The sequence below is a fragment of the Aegilops tauschii genome, chromosome 7 (genome assembly GCF_002575655.3).
Source record: "Aegilops tauschii subsp. strangulata cultivar AL8/78 chromosome 7, Aet v6.0, whole genome shotgun sequence".
Taxonomy (NCBI): domain Eukaryota; kingdom Viridiplantae; phylum Streptophyta; class Magnoliopsida; order Poales; family Poaceae; genus Aegilops; species Aegilops tauschii.
In genome coordinates, this window is record NC_053041.3 from 213,890,186 (window position 1) to 213,896,285 (window position 6,100).

Below are 6,100 nucleotides of genomic sequence, written 5' to 3' on the forward strand. Positions count from 1 at the left end.
CACTTTCAAACTTGATGAGGTAATTGTACCTTCTCTCAAATTGGAAAGTAGCCCATCACAAAAAATCGTTCCCGTGATGCCTACACCAACTAGGAGAGGAAGCTAATGATAATGATAATGAAACTTCAGATCAAGTTACTACCAAACCTCGTAGGTCAACCAAAGCACGTTCTGCACCAGACTGGTATGGTAATCCTATCCTGGAAGTCATGTTACTAGACCATGATGAACCTATGAACTATGAGGAAGCGATGATGAGCCCAGATTCTGATAAATGGCTTGAGGCCATGAAATCTGAGATAGGATCCATATATAAGAACAAAGTGTGGACTTTGGTGGACTTTCCTGATGATCGGCAAGCCATTGAGAATAAATGGATCTTCAAGAGGAAGACGGACGCTGATAGTAGTGTTACTATCTACAAAGCTTGACTTGTCGAAAAAGGTTTTTGACAAGTTCAAGGTGTGGACTACGATGAGATTTTCTCACTCGTATCGATGCTTAAAGTCTGTCCGAATCATGTTAGCAATTGTCACATTTTATGAAATCTGGCAAATGGATGTGAAAACTGCATTCCTTAATGGATTTATTAAAGAAGAGTTGTATATGATGCAACCAGAAGGTTTTGTCAATCCTAAAGGTGGTAACAAAATGTGCAAGCTCCAGCGATCCATCTATGGACTGGTGCAAGCATCTCGGAGTTGGAATATACGCTTTGATGAGTTGATCAAAGCATATAGTTTTATATAGACTTGCGGTGAAGCCTGTATTTACAAGAAAGTGAGTGGGAGCACTGCAGCCTTTCTGATAAGTATATGTGAATGACATATTGTTGATCGAAAATGATGTAGAATTTTCTGGAAAGCATAAAGGAGTGTTTGAAAGGAGTTTTTCAAAGAAATACCTCGGTGAAGCTGCTTACATATTGGCCATCAAGATCTATAGAGATAGATCAAGACGCTTGAGTACATACCTTGACAAGATTTTGAAGTAGTTCAAAATGGAACAGTCAAAGAAGGAGTTATTTCCTGTATTGCAAGGTGTAAAGTTGAGTAAGACTCAAAACATGACCACGACAGAAAATAGAAAGAGAATGAAAGTCATTCCCTATGCCTTAGCCATAGGTTCTATAAAGTATGCTATGCTGTGTACCAGACCTACTGTGTACCTTGCCATGAGTTTGGCAAGGGGGTACGATAGTGATCCAGGAGTGGATCACTGGACAGCGATCAAAGTTATCCTTAGTTACCTAAGAGGAGTAAGGAAATATTTCTCGGTTATGGAGGTAATAAAGAGTTCGTCGTAAAGAGTTACGTCGATGCAAGCTTTTACACCGATCTGGATGACTCTGAGTCTCAATCTAGATACATATTGAAAGTGGGAGCAATTAGCTAGAGTAGCTCCATAGCATTGTAGACATAGAAAATTTGCAAAATACATACGACTCTGAATGTGACAGACCCGTTGACTAAACTTCTCTCACAAGCAAAACATGATCACACCTTAGTACTCTTTGGGTGTTAATCCACTACTGCAGGATGCTGCTAACGGGACACTACGATCAGAGACCCTTCGACGAAACTGTGTGCGATGCAATAATCGCAAACGGGGGTGTAAAAAACCTGTCAAAAAGGTGCAAAACGTTTGCGATGATGGATCACTGGTACAACGACGTGCTAAACAAACGGTTTTTAACCCCTTTCTGCAATGGTATTTGGAACCGTCGCCAAGTTAGTGTGGGCGATAGGGGGTCCTTCCCACACGACCCACAAAACGTCGGGGATAGGCCCTCCTGGGACCCAGGTTGGGGCCGTGTGCGATCGGGCGAGGCATCAAAACCCAATCATTTCCATAGGTATGTACATCCCACACGGTGAATCCTAGAAAATCATTTCCGTAGCTATGTACATCCCACACGGTGAATCCCAGAAAATCATTTCCGTAGGTATGTACATCCCACACGGTGAATCCCAGAAAATCATTTCTGTAGGTATGTACATCCCACAGGTGAATCCTAGAAAAACATTTCCGTAGGTATGTATATCACACACAGTTCTTTGTGTGGAAACGTTTGTGCAAGGTGGCCTAACGCAAACAGTTTGCTGCCGAAAGCCGTGTGTGATTGTTAGTTGATCGGACACGCCTACTTTCTAGAAACCGTGCGGGTTGTTTGAGTTCATCCCCCACGGTGGTGTCTGAGTAACCGTCTGCAATAGAAAACCCCAATAAGCAGGGTAATTAGCCTATTATTGATAATCCATGTACTAATCAAACTGATATTTCTTATAAAACACGCTAGATATTTCATATCTGTATAAAAGCAACCAGGATTTCATAATCGAATTACATCAGATAGCTTCGGCACTCAGTTACGCCATTACACAACAGCACCAAATTTCACATGCAGCATCAAAAGCCTTTGGAAAGTAGCATCATACACGGTAAATAGACAGATGAATCTCATCTGGGAAACTGCAGAAGCGGAAGGCGAATATTGAGCCTTCAGTGATGTTGAATGCCCTTGCAACTTTAGGCCAGTGGCTATGGATAATTGCCCGCCCAACCTTCATCCTCTTCAGCAAGACTTCAATATTGTACCATAGGTGTTGAATGAATACCTTCCTCGCCTCTTGACCATGCAGGTGGTTTGAGAGGTAATCATCAGTGAACTGCTTTGAAAAGTACTAAAAACAAAGCTATGCATAAATCGCTGTTGTAAATTTTGAAATGGCGCAAGGGGTAAAAACAAGGTAAAAGAGTTGGTACCATCCTATAGTTGACTGATGTCTTCTTCATTGTGCAAACAAATATCTTGCTGTTATTCGTCGCAAGTTTCTTCATCCTAACAATCTTTCTGAGTTTCTTGACTTGACTGATATTCATGGACATCTCATTTCCCCATATGCAAAATGGGTCGAACAGTGGGTCTAAGCCTCTGACAGCAGGACCTACATGTGCAAGACCAAATTGTAAGAAACCTAAATATTAGAATGATTCATGCAACTGCACAATAATGTGCTATTAGCCAAAGGACCCTGCTTGAACAAACCTCGATGGTAAACCGCAGTGTCTCCCATTGTTTCCCTGAAACACACATAAGGAAGATCTTGATCAGGTTAACTGGGAGTTGCCATACTATCAGTAGAATATGCATTGAGTACAGCCAAATTCAATTGGTATCACATGCATAACAATACAAAATTGTACCCACAGCAAATGAAAATCAAATTGCAGAACTGAACCAAACAGTTAAATGGACAGCAGACCAAATGAACCAAAATAGTTAACTGAGCACGACATTGCAGAATAGAAACATGTACTAGAAGATAAGATAGTTAACAAAACAAAGAATGCTTGAGAATAGTACTACGAAATGTAGCAATTGTTGGACCAAAGTGTTAACTGAACATTACATTTCAGAGGACCAAACTGTTAACTGAACATCAGATTGCATATTAACATTACAGAGGACAAATCACTAGAAGGCACTGGTGGTGGCCTTGAGAAAACATCACGAACTATATTTTAAAGTAGACAACTGCGTGGCGGTGTCGACGGTGGCCTCGAAGACGAGGTGCTCCTCCAAGATCTGGCGGTCGACACTGATACGTCTCCAACGTATCTATAATTTTTTATCGTTCCATGCTATTATATTATCTGTTTTGGATGTTTAATGGGCTTTAATATGCTCTTTTATATTATTTTTGGGACTAACATATTAATCGGAGGCCCAGTGCCAGTTGCTATTTTTTGCCTATTTAAGTGTTTCGCGGAAAAGGAATACCAAACGGAATCCAAATGGAACGAAACCTTCGCAAGGATCTTTCTTGGACCAAACGCAATCCAGGAGACTTGGAGTGGAAGTCAGAGACGCAACGAGGCAGCCACGAGGCAGGAGGGCGCGCCCCCACCCTCGTGGGCCCCTCGTAGCTCCACCGACGTACTTCTTTCGCTTATATATACCCTTGTACCCAAAAAACATCTAGGAGAGCCATGAAACCACTTTTCCACCGCCGCAACCTTCTGTACCCGTGAGATCCCATCTGGGGCCTTTTCCGGCGATCTGCCGGAGGGGGATTCGATCACGGAGGGCTTCTACATCAACACCATAGCCTCTCCGATGATGTGTCAGTAGTTTACCACAGACCTTCGGGTCCATATTTATTAGTTAGATGGCTTCTTCTCTCTCTTTGGTTCTCAATACAAAGTTCTCCTCGATGTTCTTGGATATCTATTCGATGTAATATTCTTTTGCGGTGTGTTTGCCGAGATCCGATGAATTGTGGGTTTACGATCAAGATTATCTATGAACAATATTTGGTTCTTCTCTGAATTCTTATATGCATGATTTGATATCTTTGCAAGTCTCTTCAAATTATCGGTTTAGTTTGGCCTACTAGATTGATCTTTCTTGCAATGGGAGAAGTGCTTAGCTTTGGGTTCAATCTTGCGGTGTCCTTTCCCAGTGACAGTAAGGGCAGCAAGGCACGTATTGTATTGTTGCCATCGAGGATAAAAAGATGGGGTTTATATCATATTTCTTGAGTTTATCCCTCTACATCATGTCATCTTGCCTAATGCGTTACTTTGTTCTTATGAACTTAATACTCTAGATGCATGCTGGATAGCGGTTGATGTGTGGAGTAATAGTAGTAGATGCAGAATCGTTTCGGTCTACTTGACACGGACATGATGCCTATATTCATGATCATGCCTAGATATTCTCATAACTATGCGCTTTTCTATCAATTGCTCGACAGTAATTTGTTCACCCACCGTAATATATGCTATCATGAGAGAAGCCACTAGGGAAACCTATGGCCCCCGGGTCTACTTTACATCATATAAGTTTCCGATCTATAATTCTAGTTTACTATTTATTTTGCAATCTTTATTTTCCAATCTATACAACAAAAATACCAAAAATATTTATTTTATTATCTTTATCAGATCTCACTTTTGCAGGTGGCCGTGAAGGGATTGACAACCCCTTTATCGTGTTGGTTGCAAGGTTTCTTGATTGTTTGTGCAGGTACTAGGTGACTTTCGAGTAGTCTCCTACTGGATTTATACCTTTGTTCTCAAAAACTGAGGGAAATACTTACGCTACTTTGCTGCATCACCCTTTCCTCTTCAAGGGAAAACCAACGCATGCTCAAGAGGTAGCAGACACGCATGGCAGCCATAGTGACCTCGTTCGCGCGTGCGGCCGCATGCTACTGAGCTCCACGTTATATTGCATGTAAAATGGCTGTGGGCGGCGCTTAATTGGAGGAGGGGCAGTGATTTCGGTGGAAGGTGTCGCTCCGTCGGTCAGGGCATGTGGGACGGGAAAGGAGGAGGATGGTGTGGGTGGAGTGTGGATTACCTGACCATATCGACGAGGCCGCGCAGCAAGAAGAAGGGTTGGCGGTGAGGAGGCCGCGCAGCAAGAAGAAGGGTCGCCGGCGAGGAGGCGGCGCTGCAAGAAGAAGGGTTGCCGGCGAGGAGGCGGTGTTGCAAGAAGAAGGGTCGCCGGCGAGGAGGCGGCGTTGCAAGAAGAAGGGTCGCCGGTGAGGAGGCTGAGCTGCCAGTAAGCAGCAGTGAAGGTTTGAACTTGGAAAGCAAGGATGAACAGTGGAAATGTGGCTTTTGGTAGGAGGGAGGGGGCGGGGAGATAGATAATTCCGCGGTGGCAAAACAAATTCGCTCGGTGTCGCGAGAAACTGGCGCGCAAGTGTGGTTCAAGCGGGGGTGGTGGACTTTAGACGACGAAGCTTCCTGTGTAAGCCAGACAAGATGGTGCGCCAAGATATTTTATATCGCATCCCACACGATTCTTTCTAGTAAACTGTTTGTGGTATACCTGATTTTTTCATTATGTTTTGAAAGACAAAATGGTGTTACGGAGGGAAAGGATGGTGTTTGAATTGCTAGAACATTTATGTATAGTGAACATGCAACTAGTACATGAGTGTCGTGTTTAAATTTGGAATTATTCCGGGTTCATTTGGCATTTTTGTGCATTAATTGAGTTTCTGGGCATTTAATGTGCATAATTCAAATTTGAACTACAAGCACATGCTCCAATGTGCCAAAGTTTGTTGAAAAATCACATGTG